Source organism: Melanerpes formicivorus, unplaced genomic scaffold (assembly GCF_026170545.1).
Source record: "Melanerpes formicivorus ecotype bairdi unplaced genomic scaffold, bMelFor1.0.p_v2 SCAF_2, whole genome shotgun sequence".
Taxonomy (NCBI): Eukaryota; Metazoa; Chordata; class Aves; order Piciformes; family Picidae; genus Melanerpes; species Melanerpes formicivorus.
The window spans coordinates 1056728-1072372 of NW_027142354.1; the positions used below are offsets into that span (position 1 = coordinate 1056728).

General features: G+C 47.2%; 1 long non-coding RNA gene across 3 annotated transcripts in view; it reads right to left on the minus strand.

Annotated features, from left to right (window-relative positions):
- Positions 1–5963, minus strand: part of LOC137446323 (uncharacterized) — a 55232-nt gene extending 49269 nt beyond the window's left edge. For all 3 annotated transcript variants that reach the window (XR_010988621.1, XR_010988618.1, XR_010988615.1), the window contains exons 1-3: positions 5842–5963; positions 2962–3048; positions 1380–1425 (exon numbers count right to left, since the gene is read on the minus strand). This is a non-coding gene — a long non-coding RNA (uncharacterized lncRNA). The remainder of the gene's footprint in view (positions 1–1379; positions 1426–2961; positions 3049–5841) is intronic.
- Positions 5964–15645: the final 9682 nt, after the last annotated feature.

The following is a 15645-nucleotide window of genomic DNA, read 5'->3' on the forward strand; positions in this document are numbered from 1 at the left end:
TACTTGTAAGATTACTCAACATCACCATATCTAATGATTTTCTTTCCTTCAATCATAAGTTGATGCTGCCCAAAGGACCTTTTCTTTCTGGGCTGACTTAAAAAAGTCAACAAGATTTTGAACGACTGTTTGATTAGTTTTTTTTTGGTATCTTTCAAATCTGCTTGCAATATCTTTTGATGAAATAAGATTGTGTTTAATAACCCTGCTTTTGTTTTTTTGGTAGGTAAATGAAATTAGGCAACCTGACACTTTGAATGTTCAGGCAACTTTCTTTGTGATATTATTGCCAAAGCATCAACATTTTAGACTTTCTTCCCTCCCTCAACTCTATTTCATTAATTGGAAGAGCTCTCCCTTCAAAAAGCAAATCATTATTTTTATTTAATTGCCATCCTTTCCATGGAAAATTTAACTTTTTAGTTTGGTTGGTTTTTTTTCCCCTTATTTTATTTTAATTTTTGGTGACTGTTTGCAGAAAACTAATAATAATTCTTAAAGGTTAGGAATTAATGTGTAAGATATTAAGTTTAATGATTATGGGGTTTTTTTGGTGGCTCTATTAAGACATCCAGCTTCACTGACTGTAGTTTTAAATCACCTCAGCCCAGTATTTAATGCTCTCACTCTATGCAATGGGCCTGCAATATTCTTTGGTTGGCTCTGTAATGTTTTTCTTAAGTGCCTTTTTCCATAGTTACTGTGACAAGCAAGGTACCACAATCCAATCCACGTCAACTTAGGTCCACTGATTTTGTTACAATTATTATTGATTTGGGTCTAAAGCTTATCAAGATGAGGTGGCTTAGTGGATTCCTCGTTTTGATGAGTCTTTATTAGGTGTACTCCCTAGGAGCAGAAACATCATCTATTTCTTTATTACTTTGGGATCTGGGGGCAAGGTAAGAATGAAAAACGTTGCTGTCATCTTTCAAAGGGTCTTGTTCTAATAATCATCCACCATAAATACCTCAGCCACAACCGGAAGCTCTCATACCAGGCTGAAAACAAACATTTACCCTCTGAAGATAAATACTAGATGCTGAGTCTCTCATTTTATGGTACTGAGGGATTAAAGAGGCTGTCCAGAGCAACATAAAAGTTAATCAAAACTCTGTGTGTGTATATATATGCGAGCCTCTGTGTCTGAGTGCACATGCACAACCACAGGCAAATGTATGGGCTTGTGGAGTATGTGCTGTTCTGATTGGGTTAGTGCCTTCAGGCAAGCGAACACAGGCACAAGAAGACCTGGACTGTGTCTGCATGCTGGGCATCAATTCAGTCTGCCACTTGGCCTGGAAGAGAAGGAAATGCTGTATGCATTGTGACTGCTTACTACAGGGACTTCTGAAAGAGTTAATAAATGGAGTACTTACAACCCCAGGTGGTTGATGTCCCATGTAGAGCTCTTGGTACCAGCCACTGCAAATGAGATAGGAATTTCTCAGCCATGATAATCTCAGATTTCCTTAAAAACCCTGCACTTGGTATCTAGCTATCCATGAGAAACTACAGGGAGGGGATGCTCTTAGTAGATCAGATCTGCCGTTGTCTAGGACACCAGCACCAAGGCTGGGTTCCCAGGCCAGAAGAGGAGAGAGCCCTTGTGATGCTTCCCCAAAATATTTTTTCCCTCTTTCAACTACTGGGCTGTGCATAATTTGTTTTCATCAGTGCTAATGCTTTTCATAAGAGTTGTTCTGGTAGATTCCTCTTCTTTAACTGTATTTCTGGCTTGAGGGAAAAAAACTCAGTCAAATCCCTTTTCTGCTGGGGGGCTGCTGGCAATTTGTAAAATTAACAAGCAAGGTTTTCCCAGGGCAAAGATAAACCTCATATACAAACCATTAACACACCCAAAACAGCTTCTGCTAGGCATTTGTGCATGCATTTAATCAGGGGGTCTGAGACATACAGTGGAAGTCAAGGGAATTGTCTGCAATGTGAAAACTGAAGTCTAAGTTGGTATTATCCTAACAAGATAAAACCACAACGTTAAGGTAGCAAAACTATTTCTGTGGTATAAGGTATAGAGTACTCAGTGCTTTAAAAAATGCTTAAACTCCTTGACTCATTTGAAAAGTTACCATCCAAATTTTTCACATTTGTGGCTCTGTGGAGTATGAATCAGCATAAAATATGGTTTCTGTGAAATATGACTCATCTACATATGGAGACGAGAAGCAGCTGGGGAGTTCCTCCTGTTCTGCTGACAAGAGATGACCTGGCAGCAAATAGCAATTAAAACAGAAAGAGAGAGCAAGAGAAGTATAGATGGTACAGAAGACCAGGAAGACAGAGGTGGTGTGCAAGGGATAAAGAAAGTGTGAAAAGTAACAGATGAAATGGCTGCAAGGTAGGAGGGGGAACCTATTGGAAGAAAGAGTAGGCAGCTGATGAAGGTACAAATTTAGAACTAATGATGAAGGTACAGATTTAGAACTAAAACTCACATTAACAATCTCCTTTTGATGTTAAAGATGAGGTTGTTCCTGTCAGCCAGCAGCACCAAGGAAAGGGCTGTGAGAGGGCTTAGCTTCTGGCAGGGACCCCTAGCAGGCAGGAGGGTTTGACCCTGATCTGCAATCCCTGCCCAAAATCACAGGGATTATGCTTTTGCTCATTTAGGGCTCTTGGGAAGCAACCAACTTACATCCTGGCCAAAAGGCTTGGCAGCGTGAACCTCCCAGCACACTGGGCCACCAGGAGGGTAGTGAGTAAAAGGAAGGCTTTTTTCACTCCAGATTTTCTCACCCCTGACAATTTTAGGAGGGGGGGATCCCTGTAAAGGCTGTTTCCCCTCAGGAACAAAACAAAACAAAACACCCAAAGAAGCAACAAAAAGGCAAGAAAATACAGAATCTTCAGACTTGAGCTATTTAAACATTGGCTCCAGTTTTAAAATGTACCTACAAATTCTAGCCAATTTCCCCCCCCCCCCCCCCCCCCCCCAAATACCTTCTGTTTGGTGGCTTTGTAGAAATGGAACCAGCTGCTTCTCATTTTAAAGCCCAGAACGTTGCAGATATTTTCAGCTACACATTCCTGGAGGAAAGAATGGATGGGGTAAAAAAACAAAGAGAATATTTTTGGATTGCAATCTTAAATTTGCACACTAATGTTAAAGAGTTTAAAACTATGTTTCAGTCCCTATTGCATCAGCATTTTTGCTCTGAATGTGAGACAGCATTTAGGCTAAAAACCCTCCAGAGGTAGCTTTGGTGGTTCTTTAATGTTTTTAACCTTTTAAAGAGCGACAGCAATCTTCAGAATTAATAATAACAATAATAATTAAAACAATTAGACTATTTTTAACTGCACAAAATGATGGCAACTCATTTGGGAAGAAGAACTGCAAATCTTTGCTGCGTTAAGGTACCATACGATGCACATGCTATGTCAATAAACATTTTCTGTTGTGTTCTTGGTTCTTTTCCCTTTTCCTCTGGCGTGATGTGGTTGGTGAGCTGTGGGGGTGCTACACAACAATCTGTTGGGGAAATGCTTGGGATAGGTCATCAGTGAATCAGCTGAGATGTGGTGTTACAGAAACTTACAGTTTGAACCAAGAGTTTGTTTAGTTTTTGCATGTGAGTTGTAGGGTCATCAATTCAGATTGCTTTGTCTCTATGTGATAGGATTGCTTTGTCTCTAGTGATAGGACTAGGAGGAATGGAATGAAGCTGGAGGTGGGGAGATTCAGGCTGGATGTGAGGAGGAGGTTCTTCACCATGAGAGTGGTGAGACCCTGGAATGGGTTGTCCAGGGAGGTGGTCGAGGCCCCATCCCTGGGGGTGTTTAAGAGCAGGCTGGATGAGGCTCTGTCCAGCCTGATGTAGTGTGGGGTGTCCCTGCCCATGGCAGGGGGGTTGGAACTAGATGATCCTTGTGGTCCCTTCCAACCCTGAATGAAACTATGAAACTATGAATGTCTCTTTCAATTTGTTCTGGGAACAAAAAAAAACCAACAACACACCACCAAACAAAACCAAAGAGAAAACCCAACAAACCCTCCTTGTCTGCTCCTATCTTCAAGATAATTACCCCAGGAGCAAATTTGATGAGTCAAGAGTGGGGGAAAAAAAAATGGAATTAAAATTTACTTCAGCAAGGAAATGACTCAGACTATGCCACAACTTATTAATTCTGAAATAAGTAATTAGTTCTGTTTCTGCTGTTAGCTACTGCTGCATTTTCTCTGCTCCAGAGAGCTGTTCAACCAGGCCAAGTATGTGAAATATTATAATCTCGGTTCTCAGCATTATCTTAACTCTGGGCCCCTGAAACTGGTGCTGGTTTAATCACTGACAGTAAAGGGAGAGGTTTTTGGCAAGGGCAAAGTCTCCTGGAAATATTTAATGGAAAGTTTAGAAATGATTGCAGCAGTGATTAACAGTGTGTCTAATGCAAGCATTATTTAACAGGAGTCTGGCAAGGGCTTCCTTGCCAGCTCTGGTGGTCCTGGAATGGCATAGGAGTAAGAGCCACAGGGGAATATATAGGATTGACAATTAAATTACCTGGACCAAAGTCCATCTGAGGCTGGTAACAGGATCTAAGTCTTTTCATTGCTGGAGTTTACTTTTTGCCATGCCTTGGTGCCCCAGAAATATTTCTTGGCCTCTATCACAGAGACCCGGAGGTGGCAGCTGTGTCAGGGATGTGTTTGCTCCAAAGGAAGGTCTATTCCAAGACATGTTGAAGGTCTCACATTCCCACAGGCCCTGAGGAGCTTGAACTGGCACCCTATCCAAACATCTGTTCAGCCCTAAAATTATCCCAATACAACCCTGTTCCTTGTGCAGGTATTTTCCTGTCATACTTCCAGTTCTCATCTTTAAAAGATGCTCAGAAGGCCTTCACCAAGTAACAGCAACTCAAATCCACTGAAGTGTCAACTTATGCTGGTTGTTATGCAGGTATTTATGGAATCATAGAATGCCCCAGGCTGGAAAGGACCTCCCAAGGTCACCCAGTCTGACCTCCCCACAGTCAGCAGGGACATCCCCAACTAGATCAGGTTGCCCAGGACGTTTTTGAGCCTCACCTTGAGTATCACGAGGGAAGGGGCTTCAACCACCTCCCTGGGAAACTTGTTCCTCTCTTCCACCACCCTCATAGTGAAGAATTTCTTCCTGATACCCAATCTAAATCTGCTTTTCTATAATTTGAAGCCATTGCCCCTCATCCTGTCACTTGCAGGCCTTTGCAAACAGTCTCTCTCCATCCTTCCTGCAGGCCCCCTTCAGATACTGGAAGGCTGTTATTAGGTCTCCCCAGAGCCTCCTCTTCTCCAGGCTGAACACCCCCAGCTCCCTCAGTCTGTCCTCATAGCAGAGGTGCTCCAACCCCCTGATCATTTTTGTGGCCCTCCTCTGGACCCTCTCCACCAGGTCCATGCCCTTCCTATATTGAGGGCTATATTCCTGGCAAACCATTCATTCCTCCTACTTGGAATCCGTCTCTAAGCCTTGATAATGGCTTACCCTTCAGCCACTATTGCTAAGAAATAAGATCACATATGTTGGAAAAGCTACAGGAATATTTTGAAAGACTGTGCCTCTTGGCAATTAGGTATGCACTATAGTTATTGCAGTTGCTATGGCTCTCCTCCTTTCCCATACAGAACACTTTGGAAACATTGGATGAAACCAAATTGGGATGGTTTTCAGACAAATTACTCAGCTGCCCTTTGGCTGCAGTTGCAGCATTCTCCCACCCTACCCTTCCCTTCCCTTCCCATTTAATTTCCAACTTTATGAATTAAATGCTGGTTTCAGTTTAAAGATGGAAGCAAGCAGGAAACAGCACACAGCAAAGGACCCCTTCTGGCCTTACCTCTCTGGGGGCATTTTGAAACAGAGCAGGACCCAGAGGGAGATGAGGACAAGAGATGGCAGATGTGAAGACTGGGATCAACAGCAAAAAAGCACAGTGCCTTACTGAAGGGAGGGAAACACGATTTCTAGCTTAACTGTGGTGAAAGGCACCTCTGCTTTTTACATTCATTTGCCTTCTCTTGAATCATTAACTCATCAGCTACATATTGTTGGCTCTTGTACAGGAGTGAACCACCCCACTGGAGGGCATGTTGAACCAATCGATTGGGGAGCACACTGTAACCCCAATCAGTGCTGGGGGTTCCAACAATGCCAGAAGGGGCTTTACCTCCCCAAGACAAACAAAGCACACTACTATGTCACCCCCAAGGGGATTGACTAGTGATGTGTGAAGGGGGAAAAGAGTTTTAAAAGAAGTCTCTCAGAGGAGCAGCATGTTTTTATTTAAGTAAACCAGAAATACTTTCAAAAGTGAGTATGCAGAGAGCCAATGGAGACTTCATAGACAGGTGGCATACAAGTCTTTTCTGCCAGGCTTGTCTGTGCAGGGCATGGATGTGGTGAACTACCTAGTGAATAAACCTTTATTTTTAGAATAAACCAAACCAGGTTGGAAGAGACCTTCAAGATCATCGTGTCCAACCCATCAACCAATCCAACCCACCCAAACAGCTAACCCATGGCACCAAGCACCCCATCAAGTCTCCTCCTCAACACCTCCAATGATGGCGACTCCACCACCTCCCTGGGCAGCCCATTCCAATGGGCAATCACTCTCTCTGTATAGAACTTCTTCCTAACATCCAACCTGAACCTCCCCTGGTGCAGCCTGAGACTGTGTCCTCTTGCTCTGGTACTGGCTTCCTGGGAGAAGAGACCAACCTCTGTCTGTCTACAACCTCCCTTCAGGTAGTTGTAGAGAGCAATAAGGTCACCCCTGAGTCTCCTCTTCTCCAGGCTGAGCAACCCCAGCTCCCTCAGCCTCTCCTCATAGGGCTTGTGTTCCAAACCCCTCACCAACTTTGTTGCCCTTCTCTGGACTCGTTCCAGCAAGTCAACCTCCTTCCTAAACTGAGGGGCCCAGAACTGGACACAGGACTCGAGGTGTGGCCTAACCAGTGCAGTGTACAGGGGCAGAATGACCTCCCTGCTCCTGCTGGCCACACTCTTCCTGATGCAGGCCAGGATGCCATTGGCCCTCTTGGCTGCCTGGGCACACTGCAGGCTCATGTTCAGCCTGCCATCGACCAGCACCCCCAGGTCCCTCTCTGCCTGGCTGCTCTGCAGCCACTCTGACCCCAGCCTGTAGCACTGCATGGGGTTGTTGTGGCCAATGTGCAGAACCTGGCACTTGGATGTGTTTAATCTCATGCCATTGGATTCTGCCCAACCAGTTGCTGGTTGTCTATCCCACCCCTATTTTGCTACCAAACTCCTGCTGCTTGTTGTGTTTGGGCTCAGACCTGCTCTTCTTAAATGGTTGAGCCAGGTTAGGCCCAGCCCAGGAGGTAGGTGGGCTGAAAAGAACCTAGCCCTAGGGGGACAAAGAAACCTGACCCAGGTGGGCAGATACTTGGCCCCCCAACCCAGGGAGAGGGGTTCCCAAGTCAAAGTCTATTCCACTCTCACCTCCTGCCCATGACCCTGTCTGAGGGGAAGCCTGGTGTTGCTGACATCCTCCTGCTGCTGCTTGCTTGCTGTTAGCCATGTGGTTGGGGCCAGTTCTGTGCTGCTCCAGATTCCTGAGGATTGCACCTAAAGAGAATCTATCTTGCATCCAGAGAATCCTTTGCAAGCTGCATCTGGGTTTGTCTGTATTTTTATTTCCCCTTTTCCCTTATACCTTTGTAACCTTCCTTTTACTCAAAAGCCTTTTGTATTTTTGTTAAACTTACCTTTTTACTCGCAAATCAATTCAAGACTCTTTCTTTTGTATTTTTACCTCTCTTTTCTCCTGTCTAATTTGCTTTTGCCTGCTGGGGGAAAGGGCAGAGGAGAGGCAACCTAAACCTATTCCATTTGGGACTAGCAGAAAAGCTTAAACCACAACAATGGTGGACATGAACAGAGGCTTCCAGGCACATGGTCACTGACATGCAGCCTTCTAGTGCCTGAAGGGGGCCTACAAGAAGGATGGTGAGAGAATGTTTACATAGGTCTGCAGTGACAGGACGAGGAGCAATGGCTTCAAACTAGAGAAGAGCAGATTTAGATTGGATGTTAGGAACAGGCTCTTTAGTGTGAGGTTGGTGGAATACTGGAACAGGTTGCCCAGGGAGGTGGCTGGGGACCCATCCCTGGAGATACTCAAGGTGAGGCTCGACAGGGCTCTGGGCAACCTGATCTAGTTGAGGATGTCCCTGCTGACTACAGAGGAGGTTGGACTGGATGACCTTTGGAGTTTCCTTCCAACCCAGACCGTTTCATGTTAGGGTTTTCTACATTTTGCTGTGTGTCTCTATGGAGGATGTATGAAGTCATTTTAATAATGATGGGTTGGAACAGTAAGCTCCAGTAACCAAACAACTCTGCATGATGTTCTCCTCTCATTTGCAACAGTGAACCTTAGAGGGAAGTTTAACCACTGCATGTTATGCATGTCCAAGTTATAGAACATTATACACTAGGCATCTACAAGCTGTAAATGGGTTTACTTCTTTCAGAAAGGAAAAAAAAAGGAATCTGAAGGGGAAATAGCTCCACTGATCCCCTGTTCATCTCTGGGTGCTGCTTCAGACTGCCTGCCTTAGTCTTCACAAAGCTTTGCTGTCATGCAGGCAGCTGAGGTATGAAGGTGACTGGGGAACCTGTCCTCTGCTCCACTGCAGAGACCTTGGAGGAAATGCAGCCAGGGTAGGCCCAGACCTCTCCTCCCAATATCTGTCACAGATGTACAGGCTCAGATGCCCTTTGTCCTGCAAATTTCATACCATGCCTCTCCCACCACACACAGCATCCCATCCCATTCTATCTCAAACTAACTCAAGGAGAGGAAAAGCCTTTACTGAGTAGGACAGTGTCAGCCTTTCCCCATCCTGCCCTACTGGGGAGCTCCCTGTAAGGCTCACCTTGGCTCTCCTTGTTCCAGCCTCCCCTTCAGCACCTCAGTTGACCAGAGCATCTTCAGTGTCTCACTGTACCCATGTTTCCTCAGGGTCCTGCCCTTTATAACAAGACTATCACTATACTTCAAATATTTATTAATGTGCTGTTTGCAAACTTCATCTTATGCTTCCCTGCCTGTCTTGGGTTCTTTCTGCTGATATTGCACTTCCAAATGTTTATAATTGTGCTTGAGTTAGGGTTTCAGCTCAGAGAATCATGGAATGGTTTGAGTTGGAAGCAACCTTAAACATCATCTAGTTCCAGCCCTCCTGCCATGGGCAGGGATGCAATCACAGAATCAGAATCACAGAATCAGCCAGGTTGGAAGAGACTTCCAAGATCATCAAGTCCATCTGATCACCCAACCCTAGCTAACCAACTAGACCATGGCACTAAGGGCCTCATCCAGGCCTTTCTTAAACACCTCCAGGGATGCCAACTCCACCACCTCCCTGGCCAGCACATTCCAGTGGTCAATCTCTCTTTCTTTGAAGAACTTCTTTTTAAGATCAAGCCTAAACTTAACCCTGCACAGCTTGAGACTGTGTCCTCTTGTTCTCTTGCTAGCTTTCACTAGACCAGGTTGCTCAAAGTCCAACCCAGCTTGGCACAGAACACTTCCAGAGAGGGGGCATCTACAGCCTTTCCAGGCAAATTGTTCCAGTGTTCCACTGCCGTCACAGGAAAGAACTTCTTCCTTACATCTAGTCTGAATCTACCTTCTTTCTGTCTAAAGCCATTACCTATGGCTACATGCCCTTGTAAAAAGTCCCTCTCCTTTCTTGGAGGCCCCTCATAGGTACTGGATGGTTGCTATAATGTCTCCCCAGAACCTTACCTTCAGGCTGAGCAACCCCAACTCTCACAGCCTATCTTTATAGGAACAGTGCTCCAGCCCCCTGATCATCTTCATGGCCTTCCTTTGGATTCTCTCCAAGAAGTCATAGCATCATAGAATTGTCGGGGTTGGAAGGGACCTCAAGGATCATCTAGTTCTATCCCCTCTGCCATGGGCAGGGACACCTCACACTGCAGCAGGTTGCTCAGAGCCACAGCCAGCCTGGCCTCAAAAACTTCCAGGGATGAGGCTTCCACCACCTCCCTGGGCAACCTGTTCCAGTGTCTCACCGCCCTTATCAGGAAGAACTTCTTCCTAACATCCAATCTGAATCTACCCATTTGTATTTTTGCTCCATTCCCCCTAGTCCTATCACTACCTGACAGCCTAAAGAGTCCCTCCCCAGCTTTCTTGTAGGCCCCTTCAGATACTGGAAGGCCACAATATGGTCTCCTCAGAGCCTTCTCTTCTCCAGACTGAACAATCCCAACTCTCTCAGTCTGTCTCCATAGGAGAGGAGCTCCAGCCCTCTGACCATCCTTGTGGCCCTTCTCTGGACACATTCCAGCACCTCCAAATCCTTCTTGTAAATTCCATGTCCTTCTGTTGGGCAGCCCCAGAGCTGAATATAGTGCTTCAGATGGGATCTCATGAGAGTGGAGTAGTAGGGGAGAATCACCTCCCCCAGCCTGCTGATCATGTTTTTTTTCTACTTAACACTCATTTTCTACTTAAAACACCAAGCACCTAAAACTAAGTTAAATAAATTATGCCCAGCCACTGGTGCTATGCAGTGAGGAGTTTGTCCTCCTGTTCATGAGAAATCATTTCAAAGTGCTGTTAAGGTAACAGCTGCAAAGGGAGGTAAAGGCAAAATCACTGCAAGCAGACCAGTAGCCATAGCTCCAAAACACCACATGGAATCTGGAGCCAGCCTTGGGAAATGCTTTCATAAGCTCTGAGTCAACACAAACACAGGCTGCCAGCTGAAGAGGCAGACTTGTGATGTCCCTTGCAAAACAGCTCCAGGCTGCCCTGACAGCTCCTCCTGCCACGGATGCTGACTGAGGGAGAGGTCACAGGCTCCGGACTCCAGCAGCAGGCACAAGATTTAATCTCTCAGACACATCTTGCTCTCCAGGGGAAGCTTTACTTAATTTCTCTGATTTAACTAACTGTAAAACTAACAATAATTTGCTGCTGTTAATCAGGTTATACTAACTGGGCTGTAAATGGCTCCCACAGCCTTGTAAGATCCACTGGAATAACAGTTTCGAGCAAGAAATGAACAGGGCCCAGCAGGGAGTTGTGCTTGTGTGGGAGCCACACTTGCTCAGCACTGGAAGAAACTGAAAAGGGATCTTCTGGGTAGCTGGCCACAGTTGAGGCTTATCACACCAGTAATCCAAGCCTGCTGCCAAGGTGATGTCTCCTTGCAGCAGCACAGCCTTCTGGGGCTAATACAAGAACTAAGCCTGGAAGAGAAAAGCTATAGATGTGTAGGTGGGTCTTACCTGAAGCATTTCTTTATTCACCATGTGAAAAAGAGCAAATCAGAATTCTACTGAAGGGTTAAAGCTTAATTTTCCAGTAGGTACAGTGCAAAGCACCTGCCTTTTTCCCCCTAAAAACCATAAACTGCATAAATTTTGAATACTGCAAATACTGACAGAACGTAGGAAAGTGGAACAGGTTGCCCAGGGAGGTGGTAGAAGCCTCATCCCTGGAGTTTTTTAAGGCCAGGCTGGATGTGGCTCTGAGCAACATGATCTAGTGTGAAGTGTCCCTAGCCACGGCAGGGGGTTGGAGCTATATGATCCTTGAGGTCCCTTCCAACCCTGACAATTCTGTGATTCTGGATGCTGTGCTCCAGGTGAGGCACAGATCAGCTGAAGAGTGTGCAGAGACCACCAAGATTAATCAGGTATCTAGAAAACTGGACTGGCAAGGAAAGAATGAAGACAGGGGGCACAAAGCAGAGGAAAGACCACAGTGACTGTCCAGGTATCATCTTTGCTGCTGGAAAGAAGACAGGGAGTAGAAGAAGAGAAGAGGAGGCTCGAGGGAGCCCTAATAACAGCCTTCTAGTACTTGAAGGGGGCTTACAGGAAGGACGGAGAGAGACTGTTTTCAAGGGCCTGCAGTGACAGGACAAGGGGCAATGGCTTCAAACTAGAGAAGAGCAGATTTAGACTGGATATCATAATATCATAGTATCATTCAGGGTTGGAAGGGACCACAAGGATCACCTAGTTCCAACCCCCCTGCCATGGGCAGGGACACCCCACACTACATCAGCCTGGCCAGAGCCTCATCCAGCCTGGGCTTAAACACCTCCAGGGACGGCATCCCAACCACCTCCCTGGACAACCCATTCCAGGGCTTCACCACTCTCATGGGGAAGAACTTCCTCCTCACCTCCAGCCTGAATCTCCCCACCTCCAACTTCATTCCATTCCCCCTAGTCCTATCACTCCCTGGGATCCTGAGAAGTCCTTCCCCAGCCTTCCTGTAGGCCCCCTTCAGATACTGGAAGGCCACAATGAGGTCACCTTGGAGCCTTCTCTTCTCCAGACTGAACAGCCCCAACTCCTTCAGTCTGTCCTCATAGGAGAGGTGCTCCAGCCCTCTGATCATCCTCCTGGCCCTTCTCTGGACACCTTCCAGCACCTCCACATCCCTCTTGTAATAGGGGCTCCAGAACTGGAGGCAGTACTCCAGGTGGGGTCTCAGCAGAGCTGAGTAGAGGGGGAGGATCACCTCCCTCGACCTGCTGGCCACACTTCTCCTGATGCAGCCCAGGAGCTGATTGGCTTTGCAGGCTGCAAGTGCACACTGAGAGCTCATGTTGAGCTTCTCCTCCCCCAGCACCCCCAAGTCTCTCTCCTCAGGGCTACTTTCCAGCCAGTCCCTGCCCAGCCTGGATTTGTGCCTGGGATTGCCTCAACCCAGATGCAGGACCCTGCACTTGCTCTTATTGAACCTCAAGAGGTTAGCTTGTGCCCACCTCTGCACCCTGCCAAGGTCCCTCTGGATGGCCTCCCTTCCCTCCAGCGTGTCTGCTGCACCACACAGCTTGGTGTCATCAGCAAACTTGCTGAGGGTGCACTCGATGCCACTGTCCATGGCACCCACAAAGATGTTGAACAAGACAGGTCCCAGGACTGATCCCTGAGGGACTCTGCTTGTCCCTGGCCTCCACTGGGACATGGAGCCATTGACAGCCACTCTTTGGGTGCAGCCATCAAGCCAGTTCCTTATCCATCTAGTGGTCCACCCATCAAACCCATGTGTCACCAGTTTGGACACCAGGATGTGGTGCGGGACAGTGTCGAAGGCTTTGCCCAGGTCCAGGTAAACGACATCAGGAATAAGTTCTTTACCATGAGGGTGGTGGAACGCTAGAACAGGTTGCCCAGGGAGGTGGTTGAGGCTCCTTCTCTGGAGATATTCAAGGTGTGGTTCGACATGGCTCTGGACAACCCGATCTAGTTGGGGATGTCCCTGCTGACTACAGAGGGGGTTGGACTGGCCTGAACCATTCTACCCCCATGGACAGAGAGATAATAGTTCAATCTGCAGTGAGGAAGAGCCAGGCAACACACTAACAGCAGCTTTCTTGGGGTGAAAGCTGTGAAAGGCTGTGGTGTCTTTGAGCTCCATTAGAAAAACCTGTTGGGAATCTTACCATGTGGGCTTGAAAGCAGCAGAGTAGATGGCTCTCCCTTTTCTGTGATTTCTATCTTTTGATCCTGCTCAGCAGCCTTAAACTGAAACCTTCACATGCTCTGAGTGCATATCCTTTGCAGCCCAGTGCCACAAGCTGCCTTGGTTTTGTTTATCTGTAGCAGAGAGCCAATTTTTAAGTGAAACAGTATGCATACTTATAGAGAACTCACATATTGGCAACAAAATGCTTCAGCCAAGAGAAAAGTATTATATTTCACACAAGAGTCTGTTGCAGTGCAGCACAGACTGAATGAGCTTAGCCCCTCAGTTTGGCTAAGGGAAAAGTATTTCATTTTAGCTGCCTCTCTTCTCTGTATCTGACAAATCTATCAAAATACTGGACTTATCAGTTAAAGTTTCCAGCCACTCTAACTGCAGTTTCACATGGCAAAGCCTGGCTGCCAAGCTGAACTGCAGAAAAACAATACTCTGCAAGCCTGCAAGCTATTTGCAATGATCTTAAATGAGAGAAGCACATCCATGACAGGCTCTTCATGCAAATTCTGCTGAACTGGGCTGTAAACAGCTCAGACTCCAGAGCAGCTACTTCATTCCAAGATTCCCTGACCAGCCACTTGCAGCACTACACTGGTGTAAAGTGTTTGACTTGAAATGTATGTGAGGGCCACCCTAAAGGGGTAAAGGTGCTAAAGGGTAAAGAGGTAAGAGGTGGTGGAGTCACCATCATTGGAGGTGTTCAGGAGGAGACTTGATGGGGTGCTTGGTGCCATGGGTTAGTTGTTTAGGTGGGTTGGACTGGTTGATGGGTTGGACACGATGATCTTAGTATAGTATCATAGTATCATAGTATCAGTCAGGGTTGGAAGGGACCACAAGGATCATCTAGGTCCAACCCCCCTGCCATGGAACCCCACACTAGATCAGGCTGGCCAGAGCCTCATCCAGCCTGGGCTTAAACACCTCCAGGGACGGGGCCTCGACCACCTCCCTGGACAAACCATTCCAGGGCTTCACCACTCTCATGGGGAAGAACCTCCTCCTCACATCCAGCCTGAATCTCCCCACCTCCAGCTTCATTCCATTCCCCCTAGTCCTATCACTCCCTGAGATCCTGACAAGTCCTTCCCCAGCCTTCCTGTAGGCCCCCTTCAGATACTGGAAGGCCACAATTAGGTCACCTCGGAGCCTTCTCTTCTGCAGACTGAACAGCCCCAACTCCTTCAGTCTGTCCTCGTAGGAGAGGTGCTCCAGCCCTCTGATCATCCTTGTGGCCCTTCTCTGGACACCTTCCAGCACCTCCACATCCCTCTTGTAATAGGGGCTCCAGAACTGGAGGCAGTACTCCAGGTGGGGTCTCACCAGAGCTGAGTAGAGGGGGAGGATCACCTCCCTTGACCTGCTAGCCACACTTCTCCTGATGCAGCCCAGGATCTGATTGGCTTTGTGGGCTGCAAGTGCACATTGAGAGCTCCTGTTGAGCTTTTTGTCCACCAGCACCCCCAAGTCTCTCTCCTCAGGGCTGCTTTCCAGCCAGTCCCTGCCCAGCCTGGATTTGTGCCTGGGATTTCCTCGACCCAGATGCAGGACCCTGCACTTGCTCTTATTGAACTTCATGAGGTTGGCTTGTGCCCACCTCTCCAGCCTGTCAAGGTCCCTCTGGATGGCCTCCCTTCCCTCCAGCGTGTCTGCTGCACCACACAGCTTGGTGTCATCAGCAAACTTGCTGAGGGTGCACTCAATGCCACTGTCCATGGCACCCACAAAGATGTTGAACAAGACAGGTCCCAGGACTGATCCCTGAGGCCACTTGTCCTTGGCCTCCACTGGGACATGGAGCCATTGACAGCCACTCTTTGGGTGTGGCCATCAAGCCAGTTCCTTATCCATCTAGTGGTCACCCATCAAACCCATGTGTCACCAGTTTGGAGACCAGGATGTGGTGCGGGACAGTGTCGAAGGCTTTGCTCAGCTCCAGGTAAACGTCATCAGTCTTGAAGGTCTCTTCCAACCTGGTCTGGTCTGGGCTGGTCTGGGCTGGTCTGGGCTGGTCTATTCTATTCTATTCTATTCTATTCTATTCTATTCTATTCTATTCTATTCTATTCTATTCTGTTCAAAGAGGGCCCTGTGGGTTTGAGATGGGGGTGTTTCCTTGCTAACATCAGAAAA